The sequence below is a fragment of the Arvicanthis niloticus genome, chromosome 4 (assembly GCF_011762505.2).
Source record: "Arvicanthis niloticus isolate mArvNil1 chromosome 4, mArvNil1.pat.X, whole genome shotgun sequence".
Classification (NCBI taxonomy): domain Eukaryota; kingdom Metazoa; phylum Chordata; class Mammalia; order Rodentia; family Muridae; genus Arvicanthis; species Arvicanthis niloticus.
Genome location: NC_047661.1, coordinates 91648904 through 91658208, shown reverse-complemented (window position 1 = coordinate 91658208; position 9305 = coordinate 91648904). Strand labels below are relative to the sequence as shown.

The window sequence follows — 9305 nt, the reverse complement described above, 5'->3', positions numbered from 1 at the left end:
TAGTGATATTGAGGGCTATGTTGCAGGACAATGTTTATATTTATATTATTTTTATATTCATTAAAATGAAAAATACAATGGACTCTAAAAGGTGAGAAAATTTCCCCATTATTAATATATCAAGTCCTTGTGAATTCAAAGGCCTTCATTTTTCCTTCTTGATATCATAGTCTTCTAGGAAATTATATACCTTGTATATAACAATATGAAATAAAATGATTTACTTACTCTTCTGAAGTATTCCAGAAAATTTTCCAAACCACTAATATTTATAAAATAGTTATCATATAGTTTTATATATAATGATGTTGTACTTTGTATTGAAGACATTTTTCTGTGGTTGTTTAAGAAACTTTTATTCCCAGCTCATTTTCTAGCATAGATAATCACAGAGAAAGTGATATTACTCTACATTTATAAAATGCAAATATCTAAACATGTTACAAATTTGAAATATTCAGATAGATGATGGACACCCAAAATATGTTGATTCATATTATTAAGCTAAACTGGTTTTGCTGGTCCTCATGATACTTATTAAATAATTAACTCTGATTACAAGATACATAAAACTCAAATAACTTATTGTTTCAAGGCAGCACAGGTGAAGAATTTGTTTCCATAGCAAATAAAATTATTTTATGAATAATTATGTCAGTAATTGGCTTTCTCGCCATGCTGGAAGCCTCAAGCTCTATCTCGAGCACTTTATAAGCTGAGGTGTTGTGGGATCCCTATAATCTCAATCCTCAATCTCAAGGCAAGAAGATCAGAAGCTCAAGGTCATTGTCTGCTCGTTCCTTTCTCATGCCATCTGGCTACACAGAGATCCTGTTTATACAAATAATACCCCCCAAATAAAAGAAAACCTTAATATATGTTATTTTTTAACAAGGTGCCTGCATACACATATTATTTTTCATTTACACAGACATGAAATAAAATTATATAAAATAATTGAAAATAGTTGCCTTTATGTTGACAAGTTTAAAATATTGAAACCTAAGATATTTATTCAAATACTACTTTACTAGAACACTGGGAACATAATTTGAAATGTGTATCAAGCATTATTTGAATATATTAATGTGGATTGTCACATTACTGTGTATATTTATAATGGAAACATTGTAGAAATATATGCATGTGTTTTTGTAAGATTTTTCTTTTGCTTAAGATGTATTACTAGATCATACAAAAATAAAATAGAATGGCACAAATCACATTGCTGTTAAATTAAATTCATCTGAAGTTGAATGTCAATTTAGTAACAATACAGTGATAAAATCTCCTTGAATGTTTTCTATTTATAGAGTAAAATTGATGTGTAGTTAAGAATACCATTTCTTTGTCTTTATGATATTATTTTTAACATTGATTTATTTTAAAGTAAGACTTTTTGCAAGACATATGCTAAAATGAAAATGTATTATATACTTCTAAAGTCATTTCATAAGGTAATTATATTATTTCAACTGAACATGGTTAAAATTATCAGCAAGGTATATATTTTTAGCAGGATTGCTGGTATTTTTTTGTTGATTAGCATTTTTACAATGGTAATTACTGTAATGATGACCTCTATTAGGCATATAGGTGAAGAATTCATTTTGGCCTTAACAGGAATTGGCCTAGCAGGTAGTCCATTAAAATATAATTTTTTTCTATGCATCGAGCTCTTAAAAATCAAGATTCTAAACTATTGTTATACTCAGACATTATGTAGTCATACCTTAACATTAACAATGAGCATTATATTATTGTTACTCCAGGACAATATATAGTCAAATAAATTTTGAGTTATTTATTGCCATGCAATTACTCATTCTAAACTTTAACACCAGCTAATTATTTCTGATGGTTCTATGCATTGATGGGGTTCAGTTAGATGATTTTTCAATAATTTAGTCACAATAAAATTTTAGATGTGTGAGTGAACAACACAAGGACTAAAATACTGAAGTCAAGAGTTGTAACACTTTCTTCTACAATCAACCCTTTTGGTGTCTTCAGAGAGACTGTACTTTCAAAGTCATTATGCAGAACATGTAGTGCACTTTCTAGCTAGATGAGGAAGAAAAAATTACTTTTTATACCATCTTTTTCGAATCTTTGCATCTTTAGTTTTATTTATTTTTGCCAGTCATTTATCCTTTCCCTTCGATAATTTGAGTTTGTTTTTCATTTTTCTTATAAAATACTTATTAATTTTCCTTCTCTCTCTCTCTCTCTCTCTTTCTCTCTCTCTCCCTCCCTCCCTCCCTCCCTCTCTCTCTCTCTCTCTCTCTCTCTCTCTCTCTCTCTCTCTCTCTCTGTGTGTGTGTGTGTGTGTGTGTGTGTGTCTACACATATGTGTCTATGGTCTATATAAGTACAGAAACCCACAGAAGTTAGAAGGGGAATACGATCCCTTGGAACATCACTGATGCTTATGAGCTGTTCTGTTGGTTCTGGGAACTGAACTCAAGTCCTCTATATGAGAAGTAAAGCATTTTAAGAATTGATCCACCTTTTCAGCCCTTGTCCTCCTCTTCTTCTTCCTTTTTATTCAATTTTAATGTTGAGTGGTTTACTTGAAATATTATTTTATTACATTTATTCACTTACTATAAAATTTTTCTTAATTCGGTTATTGTTATATCTCATAGACTATTTTGATTTTAGATTGTTTAAAACATTTCCTAGTTTTTATGTATATTTCTTTGATCCATTGAAAAACAAGAAGAGTTTCCACATATTTCCAAACACTCATCTTCTCTCTCTTATCAATTTTAACTTATAATATTGTAATGAGAGGAGATACACTGAATAACAGGTCTTTTTTAAAATTTTGTGTTCAAAGATTTTTTGTGATCTAGAGAAAATAAAAGTTTGTGATTTTGTTGTTTGTGTACATGTGTGTTACTGAATCCATTTAGTACTGCTTGTTGTAGGAGGAGCTAAGTTGGGAGGAGTAAGGAAGGAAGAGGAGTAAGGAAGAAAGAGGAAAAGGAAGAGAAGGACCTAAGGGAGGAGAGGAGAGAGGGGAGCAAACATGGAGGCCAGGTTCAGAACTACGTCTTTTAAGAGAGATGACAGAGGTTCTGTTTATTCAACAAAATGATGGACTGGGTATTAGGTCTATCTTGTACCTTACTGATACAAATTGGTATAGTTATGAAATAATTGTATTTTGAGAGAATGGGTTTTTTTTTTTTTTTATTTTAACAGGAAATGTGATATGTAGGAGAAGAAGGTGGGAGGAATAAGTGAGAAAGAGGAGTAAGGGAGGAAGAGAAAAGGAAGAGGAGATAAGGGAGGAGAGGAGAGAGAGAGGTGAACATGGAGGCAGATGTTCACATGTCTCCGCCAGTCAAAGGTAGTTGGTATATCTAGGTTGGGTGTTGGGTCACACTTCTGATTGTATGGGCATCTTGTTATTAATCATTACCAATATATAAAACCTTTGGATAATCTAAGCATTAGAGTCTAATTTTTTTACCGGGCCTGCATGGTTGGTGGGGTAATCTGGGAAATGTCCAGCCTTGCAGAGACAGTGTGGAAGACTGGCAGAGCTGTCTCCTGTGCTGGTGTCTCATGGGTAGCAGGGCTGGTGTATCTGGGTGGCCGTTTCTAGCTGTGGCATACACGTGGCCTATGGCCATTTAACATGGCACTTGAGCTAGGCAGAGCCCCAGCTTAGCCAGTTGGCTTAACTGGAAGCTGCTTTTTAAAAGTAATTACTACAACAGCTTGTAAGAACCCTTACTACACATACAAGGACTGGCATTTGTTACTCAGAATCCATGTGACAAGCCAGATATCCTGCATACATCTGTTATGCAGGTCTACTGTAGTAGGGTACAAGAGAACCAGTGGGGCTTGCTGTCTTCCTGTATACAGAGACCATAGTAGCCCCAGGTTCAGAGGAATACCCTGGCTCAGAGTAGGCAGAGAGTAATGAAAGGAAACATCTGATACCCTCTTCTGCTCTCCACATGCATATACGCATGTGCACCCACTCACACAAACACACACATATCAAAAAAATCTTTAAAATAAAAAATTTCAAATGCTATTAAGGAGCTGAAATGGTTTATAGCCCCATGGGGAGAGCAACAATACCAACCAACCAGAGCTCCCAGGGTCTAATCTACCAGCTTGGGAACACATAGTGAAGGATCCATGGCTCCAGCTATATATGTAGGGGAGGACAGCCTTGTTGGGCATAAGTGGGAGAGGAGGTCCCTGGTCCTATGAAAGCTGGATGCCCCAGTTTGGGGGAATCTGAGGATGGGGAGGTGGAGTTGGTGGGTGGGTGGGGGGACATCCTCATAGAAGCAGGATGAGGGGGAATGGGATAGGGGGTTCTTGGGTGTGTGGGAGGAATGGGGAAAGGGGATAACATCTGAAATGTAAATTAAATAATAAAAATTTTTAAAAGGCTATTGTTAATGTTGATGAATTTTATATGATTGACAGTAAATTTATTGTAAAATTTAAAACCCATTAAATATTTAACATAGAAAATGATTCTAAAATATTGATGTCATGGGAAAATTTACAAGTTTTAGTATTATTGTAGTTTATAATAGAGGTAAATGTCATCCATCATCATTTTCATTGTATAAGATAATATGATTTCCAGGAGACCAGAACCTTACTGTTAATGTAGAGAACATTGCCAGATGATAAAACAGAAGTTGTCATTATACTATTAAACATTCTCCAAATGGCACCTTAAGAAGAGGTTTAGGGACAACAGTGTTAAAACAGAGCTACAGCAGCTGAAATTGACTCTTTCTATGACCAGAAAAAAATTGTCTCTTGCTCAGATTAGACAGCTATTGTAGATCTCTCCTGCTAGTGTTGCTCTTACTATTTCGAAACAGGCCAACATGAATATCCGTGATTTTGAAAAATTTATTCTTTAACAATGGTGTGTTTCAAAGAACTGCTTTAAAGACTGAAAATTCAAGATCTGACGCCTAAGCAGCATCAGGCCAGATTAGATATTATATCTGAAGACATTACTGAAATACAAAAGAATCAAACTACAACTATGGTTCAAATAGCACAAGAGGAAACTTAGGGATCTCTCTCCAAGAACATTATAGGTTCTAGTCAAAACAGGAATTTGAATCAAAGAGTAGCTACTACACTATATGCTGATAAAGAACAGTTGTAGGTTCAGCTAGATAACTACTCAGGGTTAAGTAATGCACTTACTTTGTTCAGGGATCGACTAAACAAACTATGTTCCAAATAAGGACCCAGAATCATTTTGGGGCTGTGAAATCTGAAGCTTATGTAGATGCAAACCTATTATGAAAAATCAAACAACATTTGAAACAACAGCAGAAAGGCCTTAGCCATTTTTTCTTATTTTTTTATTAGATATTTTATTTACACTTCAGATGCCATCCCCTTTCCCCATTCCCGCCTTAAAAACCCCCTATTCCATGTCCCCTTTTTCTTTTTGCACATATACATTTTTTTAAAAAATGTTAATCATAGGCTTTATAAGTTTGGTATTACTCAATCTGAGGTGTAACCCACGACCCAACCTAGATATATCAACTATCTTTGACTGGTGGAGATACATGAACATCTGCCTCCCTGTCTCCCCCCTCTTTCTCTCTTTCATCACCTAGCTTCTCCTCTCCTTCTTCTCCTTCTCTTCTTACTCCTTCTCTTCCTCTCAGTACTCCTCCCACCTTAGCTCCTCCTACATATCACCCTTCCTGTTAAAATGAAACTTTTCTGTCAAAATACAATTAGAGCATAATTATGCCAATTTGTACCTGTGAGGTACAAGATAGTCCTCATACCCAGTCCAACATTTTGTTGACTAACCAGAACCTCTGTCGTCTCTCCTAACTAAAACACTTAGTTCTAAACCTGGCTTTTTCCTTGGCTGTAGGATGAATGTCAGCTGATGACCATCCACTCAAATCTTTTCTCTCAAGGTAAATAGCCAGAATTGGCTATGAGGCTATAAGTTTTCAACCCTGTCAGAAATCCAGAATTACTGAGTTAACTATAATTGTGGGAAGCACAAAGCATAGCTTCTAAAACTTAGCCAATTTATAGAGACCTCTGAACACCTGGACACTCCCTCTACTACATAACGTTGGAGCATCTGTTCTTCCGCCTTCTGGCCCAGGATCATCTGACAGACCTTAGTGCTGCAGAATTATTAAGGGCTGATTACTCTGTCTAGGCAGATATAATCAGTCGACTGTTCTGCAAGTGTGTCCTTTTCTGGACAGTAATTTGTCTGCAGATGGAAAGAGGCAATTCTTGTCTAGTGGCTGTCTCACCACAACTGGAGTAACTCCAAAGATGCTCAGTTTCTTCTTAGAATTCAATATAGGAAGCTGTCAGGAGCAGACAGGTCTCTAATCAAAATGAACATTAATACAGAAATGTTTGTCATGTCAATTCTGTGGATTTCTGATGTTTTGAAAACCAACTATCCATGTAAGGTAATCTGGACTGTTGCCTGTTAACTCCACTCAGCTATTTCTAAATAAAACATAGAAAACACCTTAACAATAAACTCCAACCCATGAATTTGCTGTAGTCCCTGAACTCACAGGCTGACCATCTCAAATCAGTTAAAAAAAATTAAAGAAGGACTGGGTCTAAGCCTTGTATTCCTAAGTGTGTTATACTGGTACAATGCCTATGAGGGTAACAATATTCATCTCACTCATATATCAATAAGAAGCTTGTACCAATGAAAACCTTAAAATTTGTAATCAAAGTAAATTGGTGCCGTTTAAGAATTTATATCTTCATCTTGATACTAATTATACAGATTTCTACTAATAGGTTATGGCTATGCAATAAACCCTAGCTAATCCTCTCTATTCCCACAAAACCACTACTTTTCCCTAGAAAGATAGCCCAACATTTACCACCTTAGTCCCCAAGCCCAGGGAATAGGGGCACTGACTCTTCATTAGCTTCTTCAAGCTGACTATGGGTGTTGAGATATTAGAAGAGGAGTGGGGGGAAGAGCAAATTGATAAGCCTCTGATGCTGTGTCTTCACTGCCTCCAGATGGAATTCCTGGACCTCAGAGGTTTGAGCAGGTCTGCCCAGGTTGCTTGTTGAGTAGATACACCAAGGCTGATCATTCTGCAATATACAATTCTCAAAACAAATTTTAGTATCAAGATAGTTTTTTTTTTTTAAAGAGGGCTGACATTTTATTAATGATGTTGGTTCTAACCGCTTTTCTTTTTTTCCCCCTCTTTTATTGGATATAATATTTACATTTCAAATTTTATCCCCTTACGGCATTCCCCCCACCTCCCAGGAACCCCTTATCCCATCCCCCCTCCTTCTGCTTCTATGGGGGTGTTTACCCACCTACCCCCTAACCCCCTCCCTACCCTCAGATTACCCCCCACCCCCACTCAGTGCTCAGCCTTCAAGGAACCATTGACCTCATTTCCCACCCATGCCCAACAAGGCCATCCTCCCCTACATGTACAGCTGGAGTCATGTGGCTCTCCATATGTGCTCCTAGGCTGGTGGTTTAGACCCTGGGGAGCTCTGGCTGGTTGGTATTGTTGCTCTCCTCATGGGACCACCAGCCCTTAAGGCTCCTTCAGTTTACTCTCTAACTTCTCCATTGGGAAACTTTGATCAGATTAATGGTTAGCTGTATCTGCCTCTGGGTATGTCAGACTCTGGGGGACCCCTAATGAGACAGCCTTATCAGGCTGCTGTCAGTTTTCCCTTCCTGACATCCATATCAGCGTCTATTTTTGGTGACTGCACATGGAATGAATACTCAGGTGGAATGGTCTCCATGTAACCTCTCCTTCAGATTCTGTCCCACACTTTGTCTCCATATTTGCTCCCTTGGGTATCTAGTTACTCCTTCTAAGAAAGACCTAGGCATCCTCACTTGTTCTTCCTTCTTCATGAGCTTCATGTCATCTGGTAGTTGAATCATTGTTGTTTCAAACTTTTGGGCTAATCTCCTCTTATCAGTGAGTAAATACCATGTGTGTTCTTTTGTGATTGGGTTACCTCACTCAGGATGATATTTTCTAGTTCCATCCATTTACCTAAGAATTTCTCGAATTCATTATTTTTAATAGCTGAGTAATATTCCATTGTGTAAATGTACCATGTTTTTTGTATCCATTCCTCTGTTGAAGGGCATCTGGGACCTTTCCAGCTTTTGGCTATTATAAATAAGGCTGCTCTGAACATAGTGGAACATATGTCTTTGTTATATGTTGGGGCATTTTCTGGGTATATGCCCAGAAGTGGTATAGCTGGGTCCTCAGGTAGTGCTATGTCCAATTTTCTGAGGAACCGCCAGACTGATTTCCAGAGTGGTTGTACCAGCTTGCAACCCCACCAACAATGAAGGAGTGTTCCTCTTTCTCCACATCCTCGCCAGCATCTACTATCACCTGAATTTTTGATCTTAGCTATTCTGACTGGTGTGAGGTGGTATCTCAGTGTTGTTTTGATTTGCATTTCCCTGATGACTAGGCCTTAGCCATTTAATTAGCATCGTTAAAGATGACTAAAAGATATAAAACTAGTAGCACATGGACTGGAAGAAAGCATCCATAGCAGAGGCAGCTGACCATTTACAAACTGGTGCCAATGGTTTATAAAATGCACATTTTTGCTACTTCTTTCCTTCCTTAGGATGACCACATGAACAGAAAAAGAATCATTTTCCTGCCTGGGATGTTTGAGGTTCCTAAGAAATTACTGTACATAAAATCTGAAAAGGTCACCACAAAGCTCTTAAAAGAGAATGCTTGAAAAGTTTGAATGTAAAAGCTGAATTTATTTAAGAAAAAGTACACAATTCCCCCAAAACATATGCACTGGTGTGTTCCGCACACCTCCCGAGCCCCTTTTTGCCTGCGAATAAGGACACGAGAGACAATAATCGGGTATCACTGCAGACGAGGATTTATTTCTTGTAACAGTAAAGTGGAAAGATGGAGAAAGCCGGAAGCAGCACCGCTTAAATACGCCCTAGAGTGACGTGTTCACTTCTGATTGACTGTTCACTCATCACCCAATATTACGCCTCGGGATTGGCCAGTGACTTGGCGGGCTTTCTGCCTTTGCAGCTGCGCAGTTAATTGTTTACAAGTGGGAAGACATGAGGCCAGCGCCATCTTGGAATGGAACCACTGACCACGGCTTCCTACATCTCTCCCTGTTTAAATTATTAATATGAAACAGCCTTTTGCCCATTAAGCGCAGCACCAACTCAGTGAGGGAAAGCAGAGGCCTGATCCTCTGTGCAAAATGAGATATTGTAATGGGTTTAA

At 37.5% G+C, this 9305-nt stretch overlaps 1 pseudogene; it reads left to right on the top strand.

Annotated features, from left to right (window-relative positions):
* The first annotated feature begins 4530 nt into the window (after positions 1 to 4530).
* LOC117707409 (nuclear pore complex protein Nup54 pseudogene) lies at positions 4531 to 8599 on the top strand (annotated as a pseudogene).
* Positions 8600 to 9305: the final 706 nt, after the last annotated feature.